Consider the following 22057-nt stretch of genomic DNA (forward strand, 5'->3'; position numbering starts at 1 on the left):
CTGTGCAGCAATGCGACAAGCCCTGACACTGTACAGCAATGAGACAAGCCCAGAACCTGTGCAGCAATGCGTCAAGCCCAGAATCTCTGCAGAAATGAGACAAGCAATGACCCTCTACAGCAATGAGACAAGCCCAGAACCTGTGCACCAATGAGACAAGCCCAGAATCTGTGCAGTAATGAGATAAGCCCTGACCCTGTACAGCAATGAGACAAGCCCAGAACCTGTGTAGCAATGAGACAAGCCCAGAACCTGTGCAGCAATGAGAAAAGCCCAGACCCTGTACAGCAATGAGACAGGCACAGACCCCATTCAGCAATGAGACAAGCCCAGACACTGGACAGCAATGAGACAAGCCCAGACCCTGTACAGTAGTGAGACAAGCCCAGACCCGGTCCAGCAATTAGACAAGCCCAGAACCTGAGCTCTAGTGAGACAAGCCCAGACCCTGTGCATCAATGAGACAAGCCCAGACCCTGTGCACCAATGAGACAAGCCCAGACCCTGTGCACCAATGATACAAGCCCAGAACTGTGCAGCAATGAGACAAGCCCAGAACCTGTGCAGCAATGAGACAAGCCCAGACCTTGAACAGCAATGAGACAAGCCCAGAACCTGTGCAGCAATGAGACAAGCCCAGACCCTGTACAACAATGAGACAAGCCCAGAATCTGTGCAGAAATGAGACAACCCTGACCCTGTCCAGCAATGAGACAAGCCCAGAACCTGTGCAGCAATGAGACAAGCCCAGACCCCATTCAGCAATGAGACACACCCAGACCCTGTCCAGCAATGAGACAAGCCCAGACACTGGACAGCAATGAGACAAGCCCAGACCCTGTGCAGTAGTGAGACAAGCCCAGACACCGTGCAGCAATGACACAAGCCCAGAACCTGTGCAGTAGTGACACAAGCCCAGACCCTGTACAGCAATTAGACAAGCCCAGAACCTGTGCTGTAGTAAGACAAGCCCAGACCCTGTGCAGCAATGAGACAAGCCAAGACCCTGTGCAGCAAAGAGACAAGCCCAGAACCTGTGCAGCAAAGAGACAAGCCCAGACCCTGTACAGCAATGAGACAAGCCCAGACCCTGTGCAGCAAGGAGACAAGCCCAGACCCTGTACAGCAATGAGACAAGCCCAGACCCTGTACAGCAATGAGACAAGCCCAGATCCTGTACAGCAATGCGACAAGCCCAGACGCTGTGCAGCAATGAGATAAGCCCAGACCCTGTGCAGCATTGAGACAAGCCAGAAACTGTTCAGCAATGAGACAAGCCCAGACCCTTTGCGGCAATGAGACAAGCCCAGACCCTGTGCAGCAATGAGACAAGCCCAGACCCCGTACAGCAATGGGACAAGCGAAGATCCTGTACAGCAATGAGACAGGCCCAGACCCTGTGCAGCAAAGAGAGAAGCCCAGACCCCGTGCAGAAATGAGACAAGCCCAGAACCTGTGCAGCAATGAGACAAGCCCAGAACCTGTGCAGCAATGAGACAAGCCCAGACCTGGTACAGCAATGAGACAAGCCCAGACCTGGTACAGCAATGAGACAAGCCCAGACCTTGTACAGCAATGAGACAAGCCCAGAACCTGAGTTCTAGTGAGACAAGCCCAGACCCTGTGCACCAATGAGACAAGCCCAGACCCTGTGCAGCAATGATACAAGCCCAGAACTGTGCAGCAATGAGACAAGCCCAGAACCTGTGCAGCAATGAGACAAGCCCAGAACCTGTGCAGCAATGAGACAAGCCCAGAACCTGTGCAGCAATGAGACAAGCCCAGAACCTGTGCAGCAATGAGACAAGCCCAGACCTTGTACAGCAATGAGACAAGCCCAGAACCTGTGCAGCAATGAGACAAACCCAGACCCTGTACAACAATGAGACAAGCCCAGAATCTGTGCAGAAATGAGACAAGCCCTGACCCTGTACAGCAATGAAACAAGCGCAGAACCTGTGCAGCAATGAGACAAGCCCAGAACCTGGGCAGCAATGAGACAAGCCCAGACCCTGTACAGCAATGAGACAAGCCCAGACCCCATTCAGAAAAGAGACACGCCCAGACCCTGTGAAGCAATGAGACAAGCCCAGACACTGGACATCAATGAGGCAAGCCCAGACCCTGTGCAGCAGTGAGACAAGCCCAGACCCTGTGCAGCAAAGAGACAAGCCCAGACCCTGTACAGCAATGAGACAAGCCAAGACCCTGTGCAGCCATGAGACAAGCCCAGAACCTGTGCAGCAATGAGACAAGCCCAGAACCTGTGCAGCAAAGAGTCAAGCCCAGAATCTGTGCAGAAATGAGACAAGCCCTGACCCTGTACAGCAATGAGACAAGCCCAGAACCTGTGCAGCAATGAGACAAGCCCAGAACCTGTGCAGCAATGAGACAAGCCCAGACCCTGTACAGCAATGAGACAGGCCCAGACCCCATTCAGCAATGAGACAAGCCCAGACACTGTGCAGCAATGAGACAAGCCCAGACACTGTGCAGCAATGAGACAAGCCCAGACACTGGACAGCAATAAGACAAGCGCAGACCCTGTGCAGTAGTGAGAAAAGCCCAGACCCGGTACAGCAATTAGACAAGCCCAGAACCTGAGCACTAGTGAGACAAGCCCAGACCCTGTGCAGCAATGAGACAAGCCCAGACCCTGTGCAGCAATGATACAAGCCCAGAACTGTGCAGCAATGAGACAAGCCCAGAACCTGTGCAGCAATGAGACAAGCCCAGACCTTGTACAGCAATGAGACAAGCCCAGACCCTGTACAACAATGAGACAAGCCCAGAATCTGTGCAGAAATGAGACAAGCCCTGACTCTGTACAGCAATGAGACAAGCCCAGAACCTGTGCAGCAATGAGACAAGCCCAGAACCTGTGCAGCAATGAGACAAGCCCAGACCCTGTACAGCAATGAGACACGCCCAGACCCTGTACAGCAATGAGACACGCCCAGACCCTGTGCAGCAATGAGACTAGCCCAGACACTGGACAGCAATGAGACTAGCCCAGACACTGGACAGCAATGAGACTAGCCCAGACCCTTTGCAGTAGTGAGACAAGCCCAGACACCGTGCAGCAATGAGACAAGCCCAGACCCTGTGCAGTAGTGAGACAAGCCAGACCCTGTACAGAAATTAGACAAGCCCAGAACCTGTGCTGTAGTGAGACAAGCCCAGACCCTGTGCAGCAATGAGACAAGCCCAGACCCTGTGCAGCAAAGAGACAAGCCCAGACCCTGTACAGCAATGAGACAGGCCCAGACCCCATTCAGCAATGAGACAAGCCCAGACCCTGTGCAGCAATGAGACAAGCCCAGACACTGGACAGCAATAAGACAAGCCCAGACCCTGTGCAGTAGTGAGAAAAGCCCAGACCCGGTACAGCAATTAGACCAGCCCAGAACCTGAGCTCTAGTGAGACAAGGCCAGACCCTGTGCACCAATGAGACAAGCACAGACCCTGTGCAGCAATGATACAAGCCCAGAACTGTGCAGCAATGAGACAAGCCCAGACCCTGAGCAGCAATAAGACAAGCCCAGACCCTGTGCAGCAATAAGACAAGCCCAGACACTGGAGAGCAATGAGACAAGCCCAGAACCTGTGCTGTAGTGAGACAAGCCATGAACCCGTGCAGCAATGAGACAAGCCCAGACCCCGCGAGGCAATGAGACAAGCCCAGACCCTGTACAGCAATGAGACAAGCCCAGACCCTGTGCAGTCATGAGACAAGGCCAGAACCTGTGCAGTCATGAGACAAGGCCAGAACCTGTGCAGCAATGAGACAAGCCCAGAAATGTGCAGCAATGAGACAAGCCCAGAACCTGGGCAGCAATGAGACAAGCCCAGACCCTGTACAGCAATGAGACAAGCCCAGAATCTGTGCAGCAATGAGACAAGCCCTGACCCTGTACAGCAATGAGACACGCCCAAAACCTGTGCAGCAATGAGACAATCTCAGACCCTGTACAACAATGAGACAAGCCCAGAATCTGTGCAGCTATGAGACAAGCCCAGAACCTGTGCAGCAATGAGACAAGCCCAGAATCTGTGCAGAAATGAGGCAAGCCCTGACCCTGTACAGCAACGAGACAAGCCCAGAATCTGTGCAGCAATGAGACAAGCCCAGAATCTGTGCAGCAATGAGACAAACCCCCAACCTGTGCAACAATGAAACAAGCCCAGACCCTGTACAGCAATGAGACAAGCCCTGACTCTGTACAGCAATGAGACACGCCCAGAACCTGTGCAGCAATGAGACAAGCCCAGAACCTGTGCAGCAATGAGACATGCCCACAACCTGTACAGCAATGAGACAAGCCCTGACCCTGTCCAGCAATGAGACACGCCCAGACCCTGTGCAGCAATAAGACAAGCCCAGACACTGGAGAGCAATGAGACAAGCCCAGATCCTGTGCAGTAGTGAGACAAGCCCAGACTCCGTGCAGCAATGAGACAAGCCCAGACCCCGTGAGGCAATGAGACAAGCCAAGACCCTGTGCAGCAGTGAGACAAGCCCAGACCCTGTGCAGCAAAGAGACAAGCCCTGACCCTGTCCAGCAATGAGACACGCCCAGACCCTGTGCAGCAATAAGACAAGCCCAGACACTGGAGAGCAATGAGACAAGCCCAGACCCTGTGCAGCAAAGAGACAAGCCCTGACCCTGTCCAGCAATGAGACACGCCCAGACCCTGTGCAGCAATAAGACAAGCCCAGACACTGGAGAGCAATGAGACAAGCCCAGATCCTGTGCAGTAGTGAGACAAGCCCAGACTCCGTGCAGCAATGAGACAAGCCCAGACCCCGTGAGGCAATGAGACAAGCCAAGACCCTGTGCAGCAGTGAGACAAGCCCAGACCCTGTGCAGCAAAGAGACAAGCCCAGACCCTGTACAGCAATGAGACAAGCCCAGACCCTGTACAGCAATGAGACAAGCCCAGACCCTGTGCAGCCATGAGAAAAGGCCAGAACCTGTGCAGCCATGAGAAAAGGCCAGAACCTGTGCAGCAATGAGACAATCCCAGACCCTGTACAGCAATGAGACAAGCCCAGAATCTGTGCAGCAATGAGGCAAGCCCTGACCCTGTACAACAATGAGACAAGCCCAGAATCTGTGCAGCAATGAGAAAAGCCCAGACCCTGTACAACAATGAGACAAGCCCAGAATCTGTGCAGCTATGAGAAAAGCCCTGACCCTGAACAGCTATGAGACAAGCCCAGAACCCGTGCAGCAGTGAGACAAGCCCAGACCCCGTGCAGCAGTGAGACAAGCCCAGACCCCGTGCAGCAGTGAGACAAGCCCAGACCCCGTGCAGTAGTGAGACAAGCCCAGACCCTGTGCAGTAGTGAGACAAGCCCAGACTCTGTGCAGTAGTGAGACAAGCCCAGACTCTGTGCAGTAGTGAGACAAGCCCAGACTCTGTGCAGTAGTGAGACAAGCCCAGACTCTGTGCAGTAGTGAGACAAGCCCAGACTCTGTGCAGTAGTGAGACAAGCCCAGACTCTGTGCAGTAGTGAGACAAGCCCAGACTCTGTGCAGTAGTGAGACAAGCCCAGACTCTGTGCAGTAGTGAGACAAGCCCAGACTCTGTGCAGTAGTGAGACAAGCCCAGACTCTGTGCAGTAGTGAGACAAGCCCAGACTCTGTGCAGTAGTGAGACAAGCCCAGACTCTGTGCAGTAGTGAGACAAGCCCAGACTCTGTGCAGTAGTGAGACAAGCCCAGACTCTGTGCAGTAGTGAGACAAGCCCAGACTCTGTGCAGTAGTGAGACAAGCCCAGACTCTGTGCAGTAGTGAGACAAGCCCAGACTCTGTGCAGTAGTGAGACAAGCCCAGACTCTGTGCAGTAGTGAGACAAGCCCAGACTCTGTGCAGTAGTGAGACAAGCCCAGACTCTGTGCAGTAGTGAGACAAGCCCAGACTCTGTGCAGTAGTGAGACAAGCCCAGACTCTGTGCAGTAGTGAGACAAGCCCAGACTCTGTGCAGTAGTGAGACAAGCCCAGACTCTGTGCAGTAGTGAGACAAGCCCAGACTCTGTGCAGTAGTGAGACAAGCCCAGACTCTGTGCAGTAGTGAGACAAGCCCAGACTCTGTGCAGTAGTGAGACAAGCCCAGACTCTGTGCAGTAGTGAGACAAGCCCAGACTCTGTGCAGTAGTGAGACAAGCCCAGACTCTGTGCAGTAGTGAGACAAGCCCAGACTCTGTGCAGTAGTGAGACAAGCCCAGACTCTGTGCAGTAGTGAGACAAGCCCAGACTCTGTGCAGTAGTGAGACAAGCCCAGACTCTGTGCAGTAGTGAGACAAGCCCAGACTCTGTGCAGTAGTGAGACAAGCCCAGACTCTGTGCAGTAGTGAGACAAGCCCAGACTCTGTGCAGTAGTGAGACAAGCCCAGACTCTGTGCAGTAGTGAGACAAGCCCAGACTCTGTGCAGTAGTGAGACAAGCCCAGACTCTGTGCAGTAGTGAGACAAGCCCAGACTCTGTGCAGTAGTGAGACAAGCCCAGACTCTGTGCAGTAGTGAGACAAGCCCAGACTCTGTGCAGTAGTGAGACAAGCCCAGACTCTGTGCAGTAGTGAGACAAGCCCAGACTCTGTGCAGTAGTGAGACAAGCCCAGACTCTGTGCAGTAGTGAGACAAGCCCAGACTCTGTGCAGTAGTGAGACAAGCCCAGACTCTGTGCAGTAGTGAGACAAGCCCAGACTCTGTGCAGTAGTGAGACAAGCCCAGACTCTGTGCAGTAGTGAGACAAGCCCAGACTCTGTGCAGTAGTGAGACAAGCCCAGACTCTGTGCAGTAGTGAGACAAGCCCAGACTCTGTGCAGTAGTGAGACAAGCCCAGACTCTGTGCAGTAGTGAGACAAGCCCAGACTCTGTGCAGTAGTGAGACAAGCCCAGACTCTGTGCAGTAGTGAGACAAGCCCAGACTCTGTGCAGTAGTGAGACAAGCCCAGACTCTGTGCAGTAGTGAGACAAGCCCAGACTCTGTGCAGTAGTGAGACAAGCCCAGACTCTGTGCAGTAGTGAGACAAGCCCAGACTCTGTGCAGTAGTGAGACAAGCCCAGACTCTGTGCAGTAGTGAGACAAGCCCAGACTCTGTGCAGTAGTGAGACAAGCCCAGACTCTGTGCAGTAGTGAGACAAGCCCAGACTCTGTGCAGTAGTGAGACAAGCCCAGACTCTGTGCAGTAGTGAGACAAGCCCAGACTCTGTGCAGTAGTGAGACAAGCCCAGACTCTGTGCAGTAGTGAGACAAGCCCAGACTCTGTGCAGTAGTGAGACAAGCCCAGACTCTGTGCAGTAGTGAGACAAGCCCAGACTCTGTGCAGTAGTGAGACAAGCCCAGACTCTGTGCAGTAGTGAGACAAGCCCAGACTCTGTGCAGTAGTGAGACAAGCCCAGACTCTGTGCAGTAGTGAGACAAGCCCAGACTCTGTGCAGTAGTGAGACAAGCCCAGACTCTGTGCAGTAGTGAGACAAGCCCAGACTCTGTGCAGTAGTGAGACAAGCCCAGACTCTGTGCAGTAGTGAGACAAGCCCAGACTCTGTGCAGTAGTGAGACAAGCCCAGACTCTGTGCAGTAGTGAGACAAGCCCAGACTCTGTGCAGTAGTGAGACAAGCCCAGACTCTGTGCAGTAGTGAGACAAGCCCAGACTCTGTGCAGTAGTGAGACAAGCCCAGACTCTGTGCAGTAGTGAGACAAGCCCAGACTCTGTGCAGTAGTGAGACAAGCCCAGACTCTGTGCAGTAGTGAGACAAGCCCAGACTCTGTGCAGTAGTGAGACAAGCCCAGACTCTGTGCAGTAGTGAGACAAGCCCAGACTCTGTGCAGTAGTGAGACAAGCCCAGACTCTGTGCAGTAGTGAGACAAGCCCAGACTCTGTGCAGTAGTGAGACAAGCCCAGACTCTGTGCAGTAGTGAGACAAGCCCAGACTCTGTGCAGTAGTGAGACAAGCCCAGACTCTGTGCAGTAGTGAGACAAGCCCAGACTCTGTGCAGTAGTGAGACAAGCCCAGACTCTGTGCAGTAGTGAGACAAGCCCAGACTCTGTGCAGTAGTGAGACAAGCCCAGACTCTGTGCAGTAGTGAGACAAGCCCAGACTCTGTGCAGTAGTGAGACAAGCCCAGACTCTGTGCAGTAGTGAGACAAGCCCAGACTCTGTGCAGTAGTGAGACAAGCCCAGACTCTGTGCAGTAGTGAGACAAGCCCAGACTCTGTGCAGTAGTGAGACAAGCCCAGACTCTGTGCAGTAGTGAGACAAGCCCAGACTCTGTGCAGTAGTGAGACAAGCCCAGACTCTGTGCAGTAGTGAGACAAGCCCAGACTCTGTGCAGTAGTGAGACAAGCCCAGACTCTGTGCAGTAGTGAGACAAGCCCAGACTCTGTGCAGTAGTGAGACAAGCCCAGACTCTGTGCAGTAGTGAGACAAGCCCAGACTCTGTGCAGTAGTGAGACAAGCCCAGACTCTGTGCAGTAGTGAGACAAGCCCAGACTCTGTGCAGTAGTGAGACAAGCCCAGACTCTGTGCAGTAGTGAGACAAGCCCAGACTCTGTGCAGTAGTGAGACAAGCCCAGACTCTGTGCAGTAGTGAGACAAGCCCAGACTCTGTGCAGTAGTGAGACAAGCCCAGACTCTGTGCAGTAGTGAGACAAGCCCAGACTCTGTGCAGTAGTGAGACAAGCCCAGACTCTGTGCAGTAGTGAGACAAGCCCAGACTCTGTGCAGTAGTGAGACAAGCCCAGACTCTGTGCAGTAGTGAGACAAGCCCAGACTCTGTGCAGTAGTGAGACAAGCCCAGACTCTGTGCAGTAGTGAGACAAGCCCAGACTCTGTGCAGTAGTGAGACAAGCCCAGACTCTGTGCAGTAGTGAGACAAGCCCAGACTCTGTGCAGTAGTGAGACAAGCCCAGACCTTGTACAGCAATGAGACAAGCCCAGAAACTGTGCTGTAGTGAGACAAGCCCAGACCCTGTGCACCAATGAGACAAGCCCAGACCCTGTGCAGCAATGATACAAGCCCAGAACTGTGCAGCAATGAGACAAGCCCAGAAACTGTGCAGCAATGAGACAAGCCCAGAAACTGTGCAGCAATGAGACAAGCCCAGACCCTGTACAGAAATGAGACAAGCCCAGAACCTGTGCAGCAATGAGACAAGCCCAGACCCTGCACAACAATGAGATAAGCCCAGAATCAGTGCAGAACTGAGACAAGCACTGACCCTGTACAGCAATGAGACAGGCCCAGAACCTGTGCAGCAATGAGACAAGCCCAGAACCTGTGCAGCAATGAGACAAGCACAGACCCTGTACAGCAATGAGACAAGCCCAGACCCCATTCAGCAATGAGACACGCCCAGACCCTGTGCAGCAATGAGACAAGCCCAGACACAGGACAGCAATGAGACAAGCCCAGACCCTGTACAGCAATTAGAGAAGCCCAGAACCTGTGCAGCAATGATACAAGCCCAGACCCCATGTAGCAATGAGACAAGCCCAGACCCTGTGCAGTAGTGAAACAAGCCCAGAACTTGTGCAGCAAGAAACAAGCCCAGACCCTCTGCATTAGTGAGACAAGCCCAGACCCTGTACAGCAATGAGTCAAGACCAGACCCTGTGGAGCAATGAGACAAGCCCAGACCCCGTGTAACAATGAGACAAGCCCAGACCCTGTGCAGCAGTGAGACAAGCCCAGACCCGGTGCAGCAATGAGACAAGCCCAGACACTGTGCAGCAATGAGACAAGCCCAGAACCTGTGCAGCAATGAGACAAGCCCAGAACCTGTGCAGCAATGAGACAAGCCCAGAACCTGTGCAGCAATGAGACAAGCCCAGACCCTGTGCAGCAATGAGACAAGCCCAGACCCTGTGCAGCAATGAGACAAGCCCAGACCCTGTACAGCAATGAGACAAGCCCAGAACCTGTGCAGCAATGAGACAAGACCAGAACCTGTGCAGCAATGAGACAATCCCAGACCATATAGAGCAATGAGACAAGCCCAAACCCTGTACAGCAATGAGACAAGCCCAGACCCTGTGCAGCAATGAGAGAAGCCCAGACCCTGTGCAGCAATAGAACAGGCCCAGACACTGGAGAGCAATGAGACAAGCCCAGACCCTGTGCAGTAGTGAGACAAGCCCAGACCCTGTGCAGCAATGAGACAAGCCCAGACCCTGTACAGCAATGAGACAAGCCCAGACCCTGTGCAGCCATGAGACAAGCCCAGAACCTGTGCAGCCATGAGACAAGCCCAGAACCTGTGCAGCAATGAGACAAGCCCAGAAATGTGCAGCAATGAGACAAGCCCAGAACCTGGGCAGCAATGAGACAAGCCCAGACCCTGTACAGCAATGAGACAAGCCCAGAATCTGTGCAGCAATGAGACAAGCCCTGACCCTGTACAGCAATGAGACACGCCCAGAACCTGTGCAGCAATGAGACAAGCCCAGACACTGTACAGCAATGAGACAAGCCCAGAATCTGTGCAGCAATGAGACAAGCCCTGACCCTGTACAGCAATGAGACAAGCCCAGAACCTGTGCAGCAATGAGTCAAGCACAGAATCTCTGCAGAAATGAGACAAGCCCAGACCCTGTACAGCAATGAGACAGGCCCAGACCCCATTCAGCAATGAGACAAGCCCAGACCCTGTGCAGCAATGAGACAAGCCCAGACACTGGACAGCAATGAGACAAGCCCAGACCCTGTGCAGTAGTGAGACAAGCCCAGACCCGGTCCAGCAATTAGACAAGCCCAGAAACTGAGCTCTAGTGAGACAAGGCCAGACCCTGTGCACCAATGAGACAAGGCCAGACCCTGTGCACCAATGAGACAAGCCCAGACCCTGTGCACCAATGAGACAAGCCCAGACCCTGTGCAGCAATGATACAAGCCCAGAACTGTGCAGCAATGAGACAAGCCCAGAACCTGTGCAGCAATGAGAAGCCCATACCTTGTACAGCAATGAGACAAGCCCAGAACCTGTGCAGCAATGAGACAAGCCCAGACCCTGTACAACAATGAGACAAGCCCAGAATCTGTGCAGAAATGAGACAAGCCATGACCCTGTACAGCAATGAGACAAGCCCAGAACCGGTGCAGCAATGAGACAAGCCCAGAACCTGTGCAGCAATGAGATAAGCCCAGACCCTGTACAGCAATGAGACAAGCCCAGACCCCATTCAGCAATGAGACACACCCAGACCCTGTGCAGCAATGAGACAAGCCCAGACCCTGTACAGCAATTAGACAAGCCCAGAACCTGTGCTGTAGTGAGACAAGCCCAGAACCTGTGCAGCAATGAGACAAGCCCAGAAATGTGCAGCAATGAGACAAGCCCAGAACCTGGGCAGCAATGAGACAAGCCCAGACCCTGTACAGCAATGAGACAAGCCCAGAATCTGTGCAGCAATGAGACAAGCCCAGAATCTGTACAGCAATGAGACACGCCCAGAAACTGTGCAGCAATGAGACAAGCCCACAATCTGTGCAGCAATGCGACAAGCCCTGACACTGTACAGCAATGAGACAAGCCCAGAACCTGTGCAGCAATGCGTCAAGCCCAGAATCTCTGCAGAAATGAGACAAGCAATGACCCTCTACAGCAATGAGACAAGCCCAGAACCTGTGCACCAATGAGACAAGCCCAGAATCTGTGCACCAATGAGACAAGCCCAGAATCTGTGCAGTAATGAGATAAGCCCTGACCCTGTACAGCAATGAGACAAGCCCAGAACCTGTGTAGCAATGAGACAAGCCCAGAACCTGTGCAGCAATGAGAAAAGCCCAGACCCTGTACAGCAATGAGACAGGCACAGACCCCTTTCAGCAATGAGACAAGCCCAGACACTGGACAGCAATGAGACAAGCCCAGACCCTGTACAGTAGTGAGACAAGCCCAGTCCCGGTCCAGCAATTAGACAAGCCCAGAACCTGAGCTCTAGTGAGACAAGCCCAGACCCTGTGCACCAATGAGACAAGCCCAGACCCTGTGCACCAATGAGACAAGCCCAGACCCTGTGCACCAATGAGACAAGCCCAGACCCTGTGCACCAATGATACAAGCCCAGAACTGTGCAGCAATGAGACAAGCCCAGAACCTGTGCAGCAATGAGACAAGACCAGACCTTGAACAGCAATGAGACAAGCCCAGAACCTGTGCAGCAATGAGACAAGCCCAGACCCTGTACAACAATGAGACAAGCCCAGAATCTGTGCAGAAATGAGACAACCCTGACCCTGTCCAGCAATGAGACAAGCCCAGAACCTGTGCAGCAATGAGACAAGCCCAGAACCTGTGCAGCAATGAGACAAGCCCAGACCCCATTCAGCAATGAGACACACCCAGACCCTGTGCAGCAATGAGACAAGCCCAGACACTGGACAGCAATGAGACAAGCCCAGACCCTGTGCAGTAGTGAGACAAGCCCAGACACCGTGCAGCAATGACACAAGCCCAGAACCTGTGCAGTAGTGAGACAAGCCCAGACCCTGAACAGCAATTAGACAAGCGCAGAACCTGTGCTGTAGTAAGACAAGCCCAGACCCTGTGCAGCAAAGAGACAAGCCCAGATCCTGTGCAGCAAAGAGACAAGCCCAGACCCTGTACAGCAATGAGACAAGCCCAGACCCTGTGCAGCAAGGAGACAAGCCCAGACCCTGTACAGCAATGAGACAAGCCCAGACCCTGTACAGCAATGCGACAAGCCCAGACGCTGTGCAGCAATGAGATAAGCCCAGACCCTGTGCAGCAATGAGACAAGCCAGAAACTGTTCAGCAATGAGACAAGCCCAGACCCTTTGCTGCAATGAGACAAGCCCAGACCCTGTGCAGCAATGAGACAAGCCCAGACCCCGTACAGCAATGGGACAAGCGAAGATCCTGTACAGCAATGAGACAGGCCCAGACCCTGTGCAGCAAAGAGAGAAGCCCAGACCCCGTGCAGAAATGAGACAAGCCCAGACACTGTGCAGCAAATAGACAAGCCCAGACACTGTGCAGCAATGAGACAAGCCCAGACCCTGTACAGCAATGAGACAAGCCCAGACCCTGTGCAGCAATGAGAGAAACCCAGACCCTGTGCAGCAATGAGAGAAGCCCAGACCCTGTGCAGCAATAAGACAAGCCCAGACACTGGAGAGCAATGAGACAATCCCAGACCCTGTGCTGTAGTGAGACAAGCCCAGACCCCGTGCAGTAATGACACAAGCCCAGACCCTATTCAGCAAAGAGACAAGCCCAGACCCTGTGCAGCAATGATACAAGCCCTGAACTGTGCAGCAATGAGACAAGCCCAGAACCTGTGCAGCAATGAGACAAGCCCAGAACCTGTGCAGCAATGAGACAAGCCCAGAACCCGTGCAGCAATGAGACAAGCCCAGAACCTGTGCAGCAATGAGACAAGCCCAGACCTTGTACAGCAATGAGACAAGCCCAGACCTGGTACAGCAATGAGACAAGCCCAGACCTTGTACAGCAATGAGACAAGCCCAGAACCTGAGCTCTAGTGAGACAAGCCCAGACCCTGTGCACCAATGAGACAAGCCCAGACCCTGTGCAGCAATGATACAAGCCCAGAACTGTGCAGCAATGAGACAAGCCCAGAACCTGTGCAGCAATGAGACAAGCCCAGAACCTGTGCAGCAATGAGACAAGCCCAGAACCTGTGCAGCAATGAGACAAGCCCAGAACCTGTGCAGCAATGAGACAAGCCCAGAACCTGTGCAGCAATGAGACAAGCCCAGAACCTGTGCAGCAATGAGACAAGCCCAGAACCTGTGCAGCAATGAGACAAGCCCAGAACCTGTGCAGCAATGAGACAAGCCCAGACCTTGTACAGCAATGAGACAAGCCCAGAACCTGTGCAGCAATGAGACAAGCCCAGACCCTGTACAACAATGAGACAAGCCCAGAATCTGTGCAGAAATGAGAAAAGCCCTGACCCTGTACAGCAATGAAACAAGCGCAGAACCTGTGCAGCAATGAGACAAGCCCAGAACCTGGGCAGCAATGAGACAAGCCCAGACCCTGTACAGCAATGAGACAAGCCCAGACCCCATTCAGAAAAGAGACACGCCCAGACCCTGTGAAGCAATGAGACAAGCCCAGACACTGGACATCAATGAGGCAAGCCCAGACCCTGTGCAGCAGTGAGACAAGCCCAGACCCGGTGCAGCAATGAGACACGCCCAGACCCTGTGCAGCAATGAGACAAGCCCAGACACTGGACAGCAATGAGACTAGCCCAGACACTGGACAGCAATGAGACTAGCCCAGACCCTTTGCAGTAGTGAGACAAGCCCAGACACCGTGCAGCAATGAGACAAGCCCAGACCCTGTGCAGTAGTGAGACAAGCCAGACCCTGTACAGAAATTAGACAAGCCCAGAACCTGTGCTGTAGTGAGACAAGCCCAGACCCTGTGCAGCAATGAGACAAGCCCAGACCCTGTGCAGCAAAGAGACAAGCCCAGACCCTGTACAGCAATGAGACAGGCCCAGACCCCATTCAGCAATGAGACAAGCCCAGACCCTGTGCAGCAATGAGACAAGCCCAGACACTGGACAGCAATAAGACAAGCCCAGACCCTGTGCAGTAGTGAGAAAAGCCCAGACCCGGTACAGCAATTAGACAAGCCCAGAACCTGAGCTCTAGTGAGACAAGGCCAGACCCTGTGCACCAATGAGACAAGCACAGACCCTGTGCAGCAATGATACAAGCCCAGAACTGTGCAGCAATGAGACAAGCCCAGACCCTGAGCAGCAATAAGACAAGCCCAGACCCTGTGCAGCAATAAGACAAGCCCAGACACTGGAGAGCAATGAGACAAGCCCAGAACCTGTGCTGTAGTGAGACAAGCCATGACCCCGTGCAGCAATGAGACAAGCCCAGACGCCGCGAGGCAATGAGACAAGCCCAGACCCTGTACAGCAATGAGACAAGCCCAGACCCTGTGCAGTCATGAGACAAGGCCAGAACCTGTGCAGCAATGAGACAAGCCCAGAAATGTGCAGCAATGAGACAAGCCCAGAACCTGGGCAGCAATGAGACAAGCCCAGACCCTGTACAGCAATGAGACAAGCCCAGAATCTGTGCAGCAATGAGACAAGCCCTGACCCTGTACAGCAATGAGACACGCCCAAAACCTGTGCAGCAATGAGACAATCTCAGACCCTGTACAACAATGAGACAAGCCCAGAATCTGTGCAGCTATGAGACAAGCCCTGACCCTGTACAGCAATGAGACAAGCCCAGAACCTGTGCAGCAATGAGACAAGCCCAGAATCTGTGCAGAAATGAGGCAAGCCCTGACCCTGTACAGCAATGAGACAAGCCCAGAATCTGTGCAGCAATGAGACAAGCCCAGAATCTGTGCAGCAATGAGACAAGCCCACAACCTGTGCAACAATGAGACAAGCCCAGACCCTGTACAGCAATGAGACAAGCCCTGACTCTGTACAGCAATGAGACACGCCCAGAACCTGTGCAGCAATGAGACAAGCCCACAACCTGTGCAGCAATGAGACAAGCCCACAACCTGTACAGCAATGAGACAAGCCCTGACCCTGTTAAGCAATGAGACACGCCCAGACCCTGTGCAGCAATAAGACAAGCCCAGACACTGGAGAGCAATGAGACAAGCCCAGATCCTGTGCAGTAGTGAGACAAGCCCAGACCCCGTGCGGCAATGAGACAAGCCCAGACCCCGTGCGGCAATGAGACAAGCCCAGACCCCGTGCGGCAATGAGACAAGCCCAGACCCCGTGCGGCAATGAGACAAGCCCAGACCCCGTGCGGCAATGAGACAAGCCCAGGCTCTGTGCGGCAATGAGACAAGCCCAGGCTCTGTGCAGTAGTGAGACAAGCCCAGACCCTGTGCAGTAGTGAGACAAGCCCAGGCTCTGTGCAGTAGTGAGACAAGCCCAGACTCTGTGCAGTAGTGAGACAAGCCCAGACTCTGTGCAGTAGTGAGACAAGCCCAGACTCTGTGCAGTAGTGAGACAAGCCCAGACTCTGTGCAGTAGTGAGACAAGCCCAGACTCTGTGCAGTAGTGAGACAAGCCCAGACTCTGTGCAGTAGTGAGACAAGCCCAGACTCTGTGCAGTAGTGAGACAAGCCCAGACTCTGTGCAGTAGTGAGACAAGCCCAGACTCTGTGCAGTAGTGAGACAAGCCCAGACTCTGTGCAGTAGTGAGACAAGCCCAGACTCTGTGCAGTAGTGAGACAAGCCCAGACTCTGTGCAGTAGTGAGACAAGCCCAGACTCTGTGCAGTAGTGAGACAAGCCCAGACTCTGTGCAGTAGTGAGACAAGCCCAGACTCTGTGCAGTAGTGAGACAAGCCCAGACTCTGTGCAGTAGTGAGACAAGCCCAGACTCTGTGCAGTAGTGAGACAAGCCCAGACTCTGTGCAGTAGTGAGACAAGCCCAGACTCTGTGCAGTAGTGAGACAAGCCCAGACTCTGTGCAGTAGTGAGACAAGCCCAGACTCTGTGCAGTAGTGAGACAAGCCCAGACTCTGTGCAGTAGTGAGACAAGCCCAGACTCTGTGCAGTAGTGAGACAAGCCCAGACTCTGTGCAGTAGTGAGACAAGCCCAGACTCTGTGCAGTAGTGAGACAAGCCCAGACTCTGTGCAGTAGTGAGACAAGCCCAGACTCTGTGCAGTAGTGAGACAAGCCCAGACTCTGTGCAGTAGTGAGACAAGCCCAGACTCTGTGCAGTAGTGAGACAAGCCCAGACTCTGTGCAGTAGTGAGACAAGCCCAGACTCTGTGCAGTAGTGAGACAAGCCCAGACTCTGTGCAGTAGTGAGACAAGCCCAGACTCTGTGCAGTAGTGAGACAAGCCCAGACTCTGTGCAGTAGTGAGACAAGCCCAGACTCTGTGCAGTAGTGAGACAAGCCCAGACTCTGTGCAGTAGTGAGACAAGCCCAGACTCTGTGCAGTAGTGAGACAAGCCCAGACTCTGTGCAGTAGTGAGACAAGCCCAGACTCTGTGCAGTAGTGAGACAAGCCCAGACTCTGTGCAGTAGTGAGACAAGCCCAGACTCTGTGCAGTAGTGAGACAAGCCCAGACTCTGTGCAGTAGTGAGACAAGCCCAGACTCTGTGCAGTAGTGAGACAAGCCCAGACTCTGTGCAGTAGTGAGACAAGCCCAGACTCTGTGCAGTAGTGAGACAAGCCCAGACTCTGTGCAGTAGTGAGACAAGCCCAGACTCTGTGCAGTAGTGAGACAAGCCCAGACTCTGTGCAGTAGTGAGACAAGCCCAGACTCTGTGCAGTAGTGAGACAAGCCCAGACTCTGTGCAGTAGTGAGACAAGCCCAGACTCTGTGCAGTAGTGAGACAAGCCCAGACTCTGTGCAGTAGTGAGACAAGCCCAGACTCTGTGCAGTAGTGAGACAAGCCCAGACTCTGTGCAGTAGTGAGACAAGCCCAGACTCTGTGCAGTAGTGAGACAAGCCCAGACTCTGTGCAGTAGTGAGACAAGCCCAGACTCTGTGCAGTAGTGAGACAAGCCCAGACTCTGTGCAGTAGTGAGACAAGCCCAGACTCTGTGCAGTAGTGAGACAAGCCCAGACTCTGTGCAGTAGTGAGACAAGCCCAGACTCTGTGCAGTAGTGAGACAAGCCCAGACCTTGTACAGCAATGAGACAAGCCCAGAAACTGTGCTGTAGTGAGACAAGCCCAGACCCTGTGCACCAATGAGACAAGCCCAGACCCTGTGCAGCAATGATACAAGCCCAGAACTGTGCAGCAATGAGACAAGCCCAGAAACTGTGCAGCAATGAGACAAGCCCAGAAACTGTGCAGCAATGAGACAAGCCCAGAAACTGTGCAGCAATGAGACAAGCCCAGACCCTGTACAGAAATGAGACAAGCCCAGAACCTGTGCAGCAATGAGACAAGCCCAGACCCTGCACAACAATGAGATAAGCCCAGAATCAGTGCAGAACTGAGACAAGCACTGACCCTGTACAGCAATGAGACAGGCCCAGAACCTGTGCAGCAATGAGACAAGCCCAGAACCAGTGCAGCAATGAGACAAGCACAGACCCTGTACAGCAATGAGACAAGCCCAGACCCCATTCAGCAATGAGACACGCCCAGACCCTGTGCAGCAATGAGACAAGCCCAGACACAGGACAGCAATGAGACAAGCCCAGACCCTGTACAGCAATTAGAGAAGCCCAGAACCTGTGCAGCAATGATACAAGCCCAGACCCCATGTAGCAATGAGACAAGCCCAGACCCTGTGCAGTAGTGAAACAAGCCCAGAACTTGTGCAGCAAGAAACAAGCCCAGACCCTCTGCATTAGTGAGACAAGCCCAGACCCTGTACAGCAATGAGTCAAGACCAGACCCTGTGGAGCAATGAGACAAGCCCAGACCCCGTGTAACAATGAGACAAGCCCAGACCCTGTGCAGCAGTGAGACAAGCCCAGACCCGGTGCAGCAATGAGACAAGCCCAGACACTGTGCAGCAATGAGACAAGCCCAGAACCTGTGCAGCAATGAGACAAGCCCAGAACCTGTGCAGCAATGAGACAAGCCCAGAACCTGTGCAGCAATGAGACAAGCCCAGACCCTGTGCAGCAATGAGACAAGCCCAGACCCTGTGCAGCAATGAGACAAGCCCAGACCCTGTACAGCAATGAGACAAGCCCAGAACCTGTGCAGCAATGAGACAAGACCAGAACCTGTGCAGCAATGAGACAATCCCAGACCATATAGAGCAATGAGACAAGCCCAAACCCTGTACAGCAATGAGACAAGCCCAGACCCTGTGCAGCAATGAGAGAAGCCCAGACCCTGTGCAGCAATGAGAGAAGCCCAGACCCTGTGCAGCAATAGAACAGGCCCAGACACTGGAGAGCAATGAGACAAGCCCAGACCCTGTGCAGTAGTGAGACAAGCCCAGACCCTGTGCAGCAATGAGACAAGCCCAGACCCTGTACAGCAATGAGACAAGCCCAGACCCTGTGCAGCCATGAGACAAGCCCAGAACCTGTGCAGCCATGAGACAAGCCCAGAACCTGTGCAGCAATGAGACAAGCCCAGAAATGTGCAGCAATGAGACAAGCCCAGAACCTGGGCAGCAATGAGACAAGCCCAGACCCTGTACAGCAATGAGACAAGCCCAGAATCTGTGCAGCAATGAGACAAGCCCTGACCCTGTACAGCAATGAGACACGCCCAGAACCTGTGCAGCAATGAGACAAGCCCAGACACTGTACAGCAATGAGACAAGCCCAGAATCTGTGCAGCAATGAGACAAGCCCTGACCCTGTACAGCAATGAGACAAGCCCAGAACCTGTGCAGCAATGAGTCAAGCACAGAATCTCTGCAGAAATGAGACAAGCCCAGACCCTGTACAGCAATGAGACAGGCCCAGACCCCATTCAGCAATGAGACAAGCCCAGACCCTGTGCAGCAATGAGACAAGCCCAGACACTGGACAGCAATGAGACAAGCCCAGACCCTGTGCAGTAGTGAGACAAGCCCAGACCCGGTCCAGCAATTAGACAAGCCCAGAAACTGAGCTCTAGTGAGACAAGGCCAGACCCTGTGCACCAATGAGACAAGGCCAGACCCTGTGCACCAATGAGACAAGCCCAGACCCTGTGCACCAATGAGACAAGCCCAGACCCTGTGCAGCAATGATACAAGCCCAGAACTGTGCAGCAATGAGACAAGCCCAGAACCTGTGCAGCAATGAGAAGCCCATACCTTGTACAGCAATGAGACAAGCCCAGAACCTGTGCAGCAATGAGACAAGCCCAGACCCTGTACAACAATGAGACAAGCCCAGAATCTGTGCAGAAATGAGACAAGCCATGACCCTGTACAGCAATGAGACAAGCCCAGAACCGGTGCAGCAATGAGACAAGCCCAGAACCTGTGCAGCAATGAGATAAGCCCAGACCCTGTACAGCAATGAGACAAGCCCAGACCCCATTCAGCAATGAGACACACCCAGACCCTGTGCAGCAATGAGACAAGCCCAGACCCTGTACAGCAATTAGACAAGCCCAGAACCTGTGCTGTAGTGAGACAAGCCCAGAACCTGTGCAGCAATGAGACAAGCCCAGAAATGTGCAGCAATGAGACAAGCCCAGAACCTGGGCAGCAATGAGACAAGCCCAGACCCTGTACAGCAATGAGACAAGCCCAGAATCTGTGCAGCAATGAGACAAGCCCAGAATCTGTACAGCAATGAGACACGCCCAGAAACTGTGCAGCAATGAGACAAGCCCACAATCTGTGCAGCAATGCGACAAGCCCTGACACTGTACAGCAATGAGACAAGCCCAGAACCTGTGCAGCAATGCGTCAAGCCCAGAATCTCTGCAGAAATGAGACAAGCAATGACCCTCTACAGCAATGAGACAAGCCCAGAACCTGTGCACCAATGAGACAAGCCCAGAATCTGTGCAGTAATGAGATAAGCCCTGACCCTGTACAGCAATGAGACAAGCCCAGAACCTGTGTAGCAATGAGACAAGCCCAGAACCTGTGCAGCAATGAGAAAAGCCCAGACCCTGTACAGCAATGAGACAGGCACAGACCCCTTTCAGCAATGAGACAAGCCCAGACACTGGACAGCAATGAGACAAGCCCAGACCCTGTACAGTAGTGAGACAAGCCCAGTCCCGGTCCAGCAATTAGACAAGCCCAGAACCTGAGCTCTAGTGAGACAAGCCCAGACCCTGTGCACCAATGAGACAAGCCCAGACCCTGTGCACCAATGAGACAAGCCCAGACCCTGTGCACCAATGAGACAAGCCCAGACCCTGTGCACCAATGATACAAGCCCAGAACTGTGCAGCAATGAGACAAGCCCAGAACCTGTGCAGCAATGAGACAAGACCAGACCTTGAACAGCAATGAGACAAGCCCAGAACCTGTGCAGCAATGAGACAAGCCCAGACCCTGTACAACAATGAGACAAGCCCAGAATCTGTGCAGAAATGAGACAACCCTGACCCTGTCCAGCAATGAGACAAGCCCAGAACCTGTGCAGCAATGAGACAAGCCCAGAACCTGTGCAGCAATGAGACAAGCCCAGACCCCATTCAGCAATGAGACACACCCAGACCCTGTGCAGCAATGAGACAAGCCCAGACACTGGACAGCAATGAGACAAGCCCAGACCCTGTGCAGTAGTGAGACAAGCCCAGACACCGTGCAGCAATGACACAAGCCCAGAACCTGTGCAGTAGTGAGACAAGCCCAGACCCTGAACAGCAATTAGACAAGCGCAGAACCTGTGCTGTAGTAAGACAAGCCCAGACCCTGTGCAGCAAAGAGACAAGCCCAGAACCTGTGCAGCAAAGAGACAAGCCCAGACCCTGTACAGCAATGAGACAAGCCCAGACCCTGTGCAGCAAGGAGACAAGCCCAGACCCTGTACAGCAATGAGACAAGCCCAGACCCTGTACAGCAATGCGACAAGCCCAGACGCTGTGCAGCAATGAGATAAGCCCAGACCCTGTGCAGCAATGAGACAAGCCAGAAACTGTTCAGCAATGAGACAAGCCCAGACCCTTTGCTGCAATGAGACAAGCCCAGACCCTGTGCAGCAATGAGACAAGCCCAGACCCCGTACAGCAATGGGACAAGCGAAGATCCTGTACAGCAATGAGACAGGCCCAGACCCTGTGCAGCAAAGAGAGAAGCCCAGACCCCGTGCAGAAATGAGACAAGCCCAGACACTGTGCAGCAAATAGACAAGCCCAGACACTGTGCAGCAATGAGACAAGCCCAGACCCTGTACAGCAATGAGACAAGCCCAGACCCTGTGCAGCAATGAGAGAAACCCAGACCCTGTGCAGCAATGAGAGAAGCCCAGACCCTGTGCAGCAATAAGACAAGCCCAGACACTGGAGAGCAATGAGACAATCCCAGACCCTGTGCTGTAGTGAGACAAGCCCAGACCCCGTGCAGTAATGACACAAGCCCAGACCCTATTCAGCAAAGAGACAAGCCCAGACCCTGTGCAGCAATGATACAAGCCCTGAACTGTGCAGCAATGAGACAAGCCCAGAA

Source organism: Carcharodon carcharias, chromosome 2 (assembly GCF_017639515.1).
Source record: "Carcharodon carcharias isolate sCarCar2 chromosome 2, sCarCar2.pri, whole genome shotgun sequence".
NCBI classification, from domain to species: Eukaryota; Metazoa; Chordata; class Chondrichthyes; order Lamniformes; family Lamnidae; genus Carcharodon; species Carcharodon carcharias.